The following is a 10,499-nucleotide window of genomic DNA, read 5'->3' as shown; positions in this document are numbered from 1 at the left end:
AATTTCACAAGTCCGCGAGAAGTAAGAACACAGACAGAATATCTGTCAGAAAAATCCTAGCTATAAATCCCAAAGTCCTCAAGTCCGAAGTCCTTCAGACCTTGTCTTCTTAATCTCAAAAGTCCACGAGAAGTCAAAAAAAAAGTCAGAATATCCGTCAGAAAAATCCTAGCTACAAGTCCCAAAGTCCTCAAGACCAGCCGTCAGGACATTAAAGCAAAATATCTAACAGTAACAACAGAAGCCAAGGTGAACTTGTGATTATCTAAGAGAGAAAGTCCCATAAGTCTTTATCTCAGTAACTTCAGAAGTCCACGAGAAGTCAGAACGAGGACAAAGCCGTCAGGACATTAAAGCCAAATATCTGACAGAAACAGCAGGAGCCAAGAGACATTAAGCAGAACAGCTGACAGAAACGCTGAAGCAAAAGAAAAAAAAAAAAAGAAAAAAAAAGAAACTTGAATACAGAGTGGGGAAGCACTTGTGTCTCCCTGCCCTGGGGTCAGGTCATATTAAACGTAATGAAGTTTATGACCTCTCTCGGCATTAAATATTGCCACTTCGTGTGGTACATGTTGATATTCAGCAGGTTTAGTTTTAAGGCTACACGGTGTGAGGTGTTTAGGAGATCAGAGAACGACAATAAACAACGAGCGTGGACACATATACAACGTCAGTCTTCATAAATAATAATAATAAATAATAATAATAATAATAATAATAATAATAATAATAATAATAATAATAACCCGGAACCCCACACTATAAATACTACCCAGTCGAATTGGAGGACTGTGATAGACTAAAGAAAATCATTATTATTTTTATCGTAATGATAATTTTTAATAAGGGAAATAAGCGCTGCAGAGAGCAACAGCTATTTCTGCACAATAAAACTTTCAAAAATTTATTACTCTATTGGAATGAAAATTAGCACGAGTCTCTTTTACAGAAGAATAAATTCAGGAAATATACAAACACCCCAACAATACCAGCCTCTTTCCTGAAGTTAAAAATAACGTAGCATAGAAATGGCTTTAAAAATATTCTGTACAAATAATTTTTCTCTGGAAATCATGTTACATTCATTAACGGCGTGCTTGTATGTCTGTTGTTTTTCGTGTGAGCAAGAGTCTCTCTCTCTCTCTCTCTCTCTCTCTCTCTCTCTCTAATCTCTCTCTCTCTCTCTCTCTCTCTTTTATGGCGTCATCAGTTCGTTCACAAATTTACGCCTTTTTGAGATTTTTCCTCTCCCTTTCCTATGCATCATTTTTTTCATAAGATAATGAGTGTTTCATACGTCTCTCTCTCTCTCTCTCTCTCTCTCTCTCTCTCTATTTGCACTGTTAACAAATTTATCGCCTGACTGATAGCCTCTGTCTCTAGCTGTCTGTCTATTTGTCTCTCTTATGACATTTTGTTCTTCAACTATATAACATTCTCTCTCTCTCTCTTTGAAGAGGGGAAAATTATTTAGATTTTCCTAAAAAAAAAACCCGATTTCACTTATTTACAAGCAAGCAACTAAACTTCGCTTACCTAACATATAATTAGACTGAGCTGGCCCTCTTGGAGAAAAAAAAAAAAACTATTTTCATTATCTCTTTCACTTAGTGGCACTTAATTTACGTAAACCTCTTCTCAATGAACTTACCCAAAAGCGAGAATCATGCCAAGTTCATTACAACGGATTATTCTCGATTTTTTTTTTCGAGAAACAGTTATCAATGACTCATTTCGACCAGCAACGAACTACAATCACGGACGCGCAATTTCCTCCAAGATTTTCCTTCTTTCGCGAAACTTTTATCATTTGGGGATGGGGTGAGGGGTAGGGTGGGGGTGGGGGTTGGGGGTTGGGGTTGGGGTTTGGGGGTTGTAGGATAGTGGGGAGAGTCTCCCAGAGGACTCGTGAAATTCGGCAGTCTTAAAGATACCATGGAGGGAAAATCTGAAGTGAAGGCTCTTGAGTGCTTTTGACCAACTCGAGTTCATAGGTCAACATTTTTTTTTTTTTTTATTTCGCATTCAATTAATTTTATAGTTATATTTCATTGATAACCCAATTTGAGTAAAATATGAATAGTCATAGATAAATTTTTATAGTTGAATTTAGTGGTCCTGTAACCTAATTTAGAAAGAAAATATAAATTGTAATAGGATATATTTTCATTGTTAAATTACGAAAATAAAAATAGTATTTTCGTGTTCGATATTCAACCAGTTTCAACCTTTCAATATGGTACCCTTTCTGCAAATCTGCCTGTGTATCTTCATACCCTATAGTTTTCCATAATACAAGTATAAACACAAAATTAAATACAGCGAAATACCAAGGCAGGTTACAAAACTGGCCAGCCCAAAGGTGTATTCTGATTTGGATCTGTAATCCGTAATTATGTGAACGTCTACAGTTCACTATATACTTTTGCCGCACTTTCATCTGCCTATATGCGTGTGCATTTCTGTGTTTGTGTATTTGTATGTGTGCATGTTTTGTAGGACTATTTTTTTTAAATTAAATTTTTATACCTGATAAAGTGATTACGGTACGTAATACGTAATTACATAAATGTGCTTTTGTGTGTGCGTGTTCTTGCGTGTGTTTTGTATGACTGATTTGGGTGTTGTGTAATACGTAACTATGTAAACGTGTACAGTTCACAAAATCTTTTTGCTGCTGTGTGTGTGTGTGTGCGTCCATGGGGCACTTGTGTATAATTCATTAGGCTGTATTTTTTTCAATGAATAACCTTCAATCCTGATTTACTTTTCCTTACAGCCCAGAAAATCCACCAGAATCTTAGCTGTAAACATGCTCTATATATATTGACACACAGCCAGCCCTGCCTGCTATAGCTATACACCCTGAAAACCAAGGGATTCTTATTAATAATGCACCAGCGGCGCTTTGAATGAGTTCGCGGGATCTAATTAAAACATCAGTCTAGCCTTGGCTTGTAATTAACATAATCACAAGCGCATGTAAATTCAGAGGGCCACCGGATGTCATCGTAAAAGTAACAGCGAAAAAACAAGGAAAAAACACACATGGAAAGCTCATTATCTTTTTTTTTTTTTTTTTTTTTTAAATCCTTGAAAGTGAAAGATTTAACATCTGGACGTAAAGGTAAAGCGATGGGGAAAAAAGATGGCAAGTGAGAAGCATTTAAATACACACACATACACACGCGCACACACACACGCAGAGTGACTAAAAGATTAATTGTCAATCTCTGAACGTAAACACCAAGACTGAAAATAAAAGAGCAATTTGTCATCTCTGACGCAAAAATATTTAAAATATTTACATTGCTGTAATCTCTGAAGCAAAAATATTTAAAATATTTACCTAACAGTAAAAATAAATAAATAACAAATATCATAATCAAGGAAGGTGAAAAATGAAAGGGCAGATGTCAATCTCTCTAAAAAAATGACACTTACAATCAAGTTGTTAATCAGATTAGGTTTAAAATTAATGATCAATTGTTAATCACAAAATAAAAAGGTATTAACACTACCTAACTGTTAATAGAAAAAACCCAATAATTAGGATGTTATAGAAATAATAATCAGGGAAGTAAAAAATGAAAAAAACAAAGATATTAATAAAATAAAAAATAAAGATAATAATCGGGGGAAGGTGAAAATATAAAAGTAATGATACTAACAGGAAATAAAAAAAATATTAAAATAATGGTAATAACTAGGAAAGACAAAAAATACTAAAGATAATAATGAAAGTAAAAAAATAAATAAATGTAACGATCAGGAAAGGTGCATGAAATAAACAAAGATAAATATCAGCAAATGTAGAAAAATAATCAATAAAATATTTACATATGCTAAAAAAATTAAGAAAATAAAACAGTAATCAGGGAAGATGCAAACTACCGTTAAAAAAAATACACAAACAAAATGACAGAGGAGACACCTGGAAACACATACACAACACAAACACTTTCCCAGGAGCCGATTCCCAAAGGTCGCGACCGAGTTCAAAGGTGGTGATCGAGGTAAAAGCTGACTCACTCTGCGACGGATTAATTTCTGGAAGTGATGCCAACCGTCCTCGTCGTTCCATCGATCAAAGTTAGATTTTACACTCAGGGGTTCATGAAGTATGTGTGTGCGTGGGTATGTATGTATGTATGTATGTATGTATGTGTGTATATATATATATATATATGTATATATATATATATAATATATATATATATATATATATGTATGTGTGTGTGTTTGTGTTTACCATGAAAAAGAACCTAAGAGGTTAAAGTAATAAATAATCCAATCGCAATGTAAATCGATTAAACTCCAAAATTGAGAATAAGATTCGCCTATATAAACACATAAACACGCACATACATAGACACACACGCACAAAATAAAAACGAGTCCGGTGGTTCAGCGCTGCTGGGTATAAGTTTTTTTTTTTTTTTTTTTTTTTTTTTTTGCTCTGGCGCTACCCATTATCTGGGAGAATCTGTAGAAATATTACGCCTGGGGCACTCTAGCGAGTGGGACGTTTTTAAGTTATGTTTATAATTTGCTAAGTCTACAGAAAATACGATTTTCATCGTAGGGAAATCCTGTAAGCAACAAAAGACAACTATACATGAATATTCAAAGAAGAAATATATATATATATATATATATATATATATATATATATATATATATATATATATATATATATATATATATCTATATATATATATATATCACATATATAATTGAAAATTAGAACACAAAACTAGCTCTCTTTTTTTTCAAAAGGAAACGAGACAAAAACTGAAATTTGTTTCAAAGGACTTTTACGATTAATATTTGTCTAAAGGTTCATGTTGTCCACATTTCCCATCGAGCATCATTGCTGATGGCGCGCTTGCAACTCTATCATTTCTCCGTGATCGAACGGCTGTTATTGTCACTCTACCGAAACAGCAACCAACGCACAAGAACCTACGGTACTCAAACCTTGACAAGATCTATGGAGACCTGCAGTTTCGAAGGGCTATCCAGAACCCCATTAGCTGAAGGCAGCTTCTGTCTGCAGCGAGATAAACCACGACGGCTTACGAAAGAGGTCACCGGTCTGGAATCTTTTTCTTGTCCCCAAAATGCGCACACAACTACGACTCGGTAATGGATTTCTGAATGGCGAGATTTTCCCGTTGCTGTTTGCGTTTCAGCTTCGCCTATTTTTCTTTCTTTCTTAAAACGTCCTTTGCATTTCTACTTTCTTTTCTACGACGGTCTCTCCTGGCTATGCGATTGTTTCTCCGGCTGCGTGACGTTTACCCTGTGATATTTTTCATTCTTTAAAGAGCTTAATATCACTCTAAATAACAAAACCGAAATACTAATCATTATCGGAATATAAACGAGCATTTAAAACGTACGATAAAGTAAAGAAAAAGGAAAAAAAACAATTCAAAACACTGGCTGCAGACTGAAATAGTTTATGCTCATATGCACACGATTCTAAGTTACTGGCCGCAGGTTACACAAAGTTACGATCTGTAAATGCTTGCATGAATAGTTCTCTCCCCCTCCCCACCTCTCTCTCTCTCTCTCTCTCTCTCTCTCTCTCTCTCTCTCTCTCTCTCTCTCTCTGCTTGCCCAATTTTGTGATAAATTAATTTTTGACTGCGTCGTTTTTAAAGTGGCTGACAATCTGTAGATGAACGAAGCCAGTTGGCCTTAGGTAGCTACTCCTCCTTCCTCAATCCTATTCCTTTCCTACTGTTCTCAACTCCTCCTTCCTCAATCCTACTCCTTTCCTACTGTTCTCATTCTTGTAATGACCAATCTCTCTTGACTCCTCTCTATCATCACTTCTACACCTTCCTTATTACTCTTTTATTCCTGCCTCTTATATCCTGTCCACTCCATTTCTTCCTCTCTCTTACTCCTCCACTACACCACTTTTACTTCGCGTTCTCACTCATTTTAGGAGAGAGAAATGTTAGGTTTCCTACCAGACCAAAGGTCTCAACCTCTCCCATTTTCTCTTTTGAAGTTACACCCGTTTTCTATGACAAATCACACTTTCCCTCTGGATAGCAACAAGACGGTTTCCGCTTATTTTCTTTATTTATTTATTTCTATTCATGCCAGCTTTTTTAAACCTTTCCTTTAAAGATAAGTGAATTTTGGCACCCCGTCAAAGAGGGAAAAATGTTGATGCCTCACAAGGGCACCATTTTACCCCTTTTTTATCTGCCTCTAGGGGATTTTTCCAACGAGGGGAATATCTCTTGTCTCTGACGTATTTGTTGAGCCAGATATAGAATATAGGTTGCCCAATAGTTTCTCTCGTGCATGACGTGATTTATGACGTACAGAGCTGGTTCGCTTTTAGTGAGATGTGCGTGTCATTATTTTTCACCAAAGACCTTGGCCTATTTGGTTAGAATAATTTCCTGTTTGTCTAACAATATCTTTCGTAGGTCCTTGCATATGGACATCACGTGTAACGTATCATCGTGATTGATGTCTGGTTATTCAAACTGGGGCCGCAACATCGAGAGAGAGAGAGAGAGAGAGAGAAGAGAGAGAGAGAGAGAGAGAGAGAGAGAGAGAGAGATTACGTGCCATTGTTAATACTTTCTCTCACACAAATACATATACACATAAACATAAACCCACCCCCCGCCCAACCCGGCTCTCTCTCTCTCTCTCTCTCTCTCTCTCTCTCTCTCTGTCTCGTCAATATCTTCGGAAATTTTATGTTGTTGAAGTGCCATATTCTGAAGTAAACACGTATTTTTGAAAAAGCATTCCATTACCTCATCTAGAACTTCGGTTCCTGGCCGTTTCACTTCACTGGGTAAACTTTTCAGATATCTCTCTCTCTCTCTCTCTCTCTCTCTCTCTCTCTCTCTCTCTCTCTCTCTCCATCATTACCCGAGAGAAGAATTAACTTCTTTTTAAGGGGAATTTTTCAACTGTATAGCCGCAATTTCTTGTAAAACTCCCTTGTCAATGATTGCTGTTGACGTTTTCATTATTCGATGTCAGCCGAATATAAGTCATTAAGGTAAATTTACGATTTTAAATATTCGTAGAGTTTAATTCTAATTTAATTACTGTCTTATAATATATAAAAGAATGCTCATGTTTTTCTGCATTAAAACCCAAAGACAAAGGTTTTAAACCCTTAAGGGTGTAAGTTATCCCAAAGAAAGAATGAATTCGATATTAAGGGGTATTTGTGATCTGTACATGTGTTTTCATGGTTCCTCTCTCTCTCTCTCTCTCTCTCTCTCTAGCTTCTCAATCAATCACATTTTCCTATCTTCGATCCGTTTTTTATAGCCATTTATGTTCTACCACATCCCTGCCTATCTGTTTTTATCTCTCTCTCTCTCTCTCTCTCTCTCTCTCTAGCACATTTTCCTTTCGTCCATCCGTTTTTTATGGCCATTTTGTTATTTTGCTCTACCATCCCTGCACATCTGTTTTTATCTCGTACCTTCCCTTCCCTAAATACTCTCTCTCTCTCTCCCAAAACATCTCTCTTTCCAACGACTGTCCCCCCCCTCAACCCCTTTCGCCCACCGTGTCCTAAAGCTGATTACCGGCACGGGGGGGTGGGAGTGGGGAGCATTTGAGATCCCCCGCCAGAAGAGATGCTGTCACCGCCGCCAAGCAAGGCTGAGCATCTTGTTTTGGTTTTGCCTCACTTCCTTTGAGGAGGAGATTTATCACCTGCGGGATTCCTCCCTAGCTCTCTCCGGGCTATCTTTCCTCCTTCCACCTGTCGGGTAAAAGGGAGGACCTGGGAGGGGGTGCCTGGAAGCGGATGTTGCTTCCTCTCTTCTCTCTCTCTCTCTCTCTCTCTCTCTCTCTGACTTTCGTGTTTATTAAAATGGGTACCACTACTAACGGGTCCCTAATATGTTATGAGACCTTACCTTACCTTACCTTACAGACCTTACATCTTGTTCGGGTTGCCCCAGGTCCCTCAGTGTGAGGCATCTCTAATGTCTACCAGATAGTTGCTAGTACATCTTCCGGTATATTTTGCATCTTCCAATCTTGGATGGTCTGGGATGCAGTTTAGATATTTGTCGAGTTTATTCTTAAACACATCTACGCTCACTCCTGTTATATTCCTCAGATGAGCTGGCAACGCATTGAATAGACGCTGCATTATCGATGCTGGTGCGTAGTGGATTAATGTCCTGTGTGCTTTCCTTATTTTTCCTGGTATAGTTTTGGGCACTATTAATCTACCTCTGCTTGCTCTTTCTGATACTTTTAGCTCCATGATGTTTTCGGCTATTCCTTCTATCTGTTTCCATGCCTGAATTATCATGTAGCGTTCTCTTCTCCTTTCTAGACTATATAAATTTAAGGATTGTAGTCTTTCCCAGTAAAATTATATAGTCTCTCTAGAGATGGGAAGAGAAGGGGCGCAGAACCGAGAAGGAGGTCCCACACTTCCTCTATGTTCTTCGTTGCTCTCCTCTATCTCTCTAGAGATACCTTACCTACCTTACCTTACATACCTTACATCTGTTCGGGTTGCCCCAGGTCCCTCAGTATGAGGCACCTCTAATCTACCAGAGAGTTGTTAGTACAATCTTCCGTATATTTTGCATCTTCCAATCTTGGATGTCTGGGATGGCAGTTTAGATATTTGTCGAGCTTAATCTTAAACACATCTACGCTCACTCCTGTTATATTCCTCAGATGAGCTCGGAACACATTGAATAAACGCTGCATTATCGATGCTGGTGCGTAGTGGATTAATGTCCTGTGTGCTTTCCTTATTTTTCCTGGTATAGTTTTTGGCACTATTAATCTACCTCTGCTTGCTCTTTCTGATATTTTTAGCTCCATGATGTTTTCGGCTATTCCTTCTATCTGTTTCCATGCCTGAATTATCATGTAGCGTTCTCTTCTTTATTCTAGACTATATAATTTTAAGGATTGTAGTCTTTCCCAGTAGTCAAGGTCCTTAACTTCTTCTATTCTAGCTGTAAAGGACCTTTGTACACTCTCTATTTGTGCATCCTTTTGATAGTGTGGGTACCATATCATATTGCAGTATTCAAGTGGACTACGAACATATGTTTCATAAAGCATAATCATGTGTTCAGCTTTTCTTGTTTTGAAGTGCCGTAACAACATTCCCATTTTTGCTTTACATTTTCCCAATAGAATTGTTATTTGATCGACGCATAACATGTTCCTATTCATCATCACACCAAGGTCTTTAACTGCATCCTTTTTTGTGATTGTATCATTATTATTAGGTCCCCTATATGCATATAGCTTTCCTTCTCTGTCTCCATAGTTTATTGATTCAAATTTATCAGAGTTAAATACCATCCTATTTACCTCTGCCCAATCATATACTTTGTTAAGGTCTCTCTGTAGCGCGTTCCTATCTTCATCACAAGTAATTTCTCTACTTATTCTTGTGTCATTGGCGAAACTACTCACTACTGAGTCCTTAACATTACTGTCTATGTCTGCAGTCATAATAACAAACAGTAATGCAGCTAACACCGTACCTTGTGGCACACCGGGGGGAAATTACCTTAGCTTCACCCGATTTCTCATCGTTTGCAATAACTATCTGTTTTCTGTTGTGTAAAAATTCTTTTAACCATCTTCCTACTTTATCCACTATATTATGTTTTTCTAATTTTCTTCGCTAATATATGGTCTACCTTGTCAAAAGCTTTGCAAAGTCTAGATAAACCACTAAAACCATCTGTTCATTTTCCGCTTTTCATATTTTTGTATTGTTCTCACGGTGGACTAACAGTTGGGTTTGTGTACTTTTTCCGGGTACGAAACCATGTTGTCCTATATTAAACAGATTATTATTAAATGTTTCATAAATATTTTTCTTCATTACCCTTTCATACACTTTCATAATATGTGATGTTAGACTCACAGGCCTATAATTACTTGCCTCTAGTCTTGATCCACTTTTGAAAGTAGGGGTAATATATGCTAATTTGAGCTCATCATAAATCATGCCTGTATCTACACTTTGTCTTAATAATATTGCAAGTGGCTTTGCGATAGAATGAACTACTTTACTTTAACAAAAAATAGCAGGAAAAACCACCATCAGGCCCTGCTTGCAGCTCCATTTTTTAATTTCAGTAATAGCCTGCACAATATCAGCTTCATTAATATCTATGTCAGCTAAATATTCACTATTTTCGTCCCTTACTTCTATATCATTATCTTCATTATCTATTCTAGGGGTGAATTCTCTCTTATATCGTTCTGCCAATATGTTGCAAATTTCCTTTTTTTCATACGTTAATCTCCCTTCAATTCTTAGAGGGCCTATTTCTATTCTTCTTTTATTCATCTTTTTCTCGTATGAGTATAATAGTTTGGGGTTTTGCTTGATATTTACTTGGGTTTTTTCTTCCAAGTCCCGTTTTTCATTTTCTTTTGATTGTATAATCTTTTGTTCTGCATTTTATATCTTACTTTTTAGTTCTATAACTTTCCAT

Source organism: Macrobrachium nipponense, chromosome 27 (assembly GCF_015104395.2).
Source record: "Macrobrachium nipponense isolate FS-2020 chromosome 27, ASM1510439v2, whole genome shotgun sequence".
NCBI classification, from domain to species: domain Eukaryota; kingdom Metazoa; phylum Arthropoda; class Malacostraca; order Decapoda; family Palaemonidae; genus Macrobrachium; species Macrobrachium nipponense.
This window is presented reverse-complemented; position numbering follows the sequence as displayed.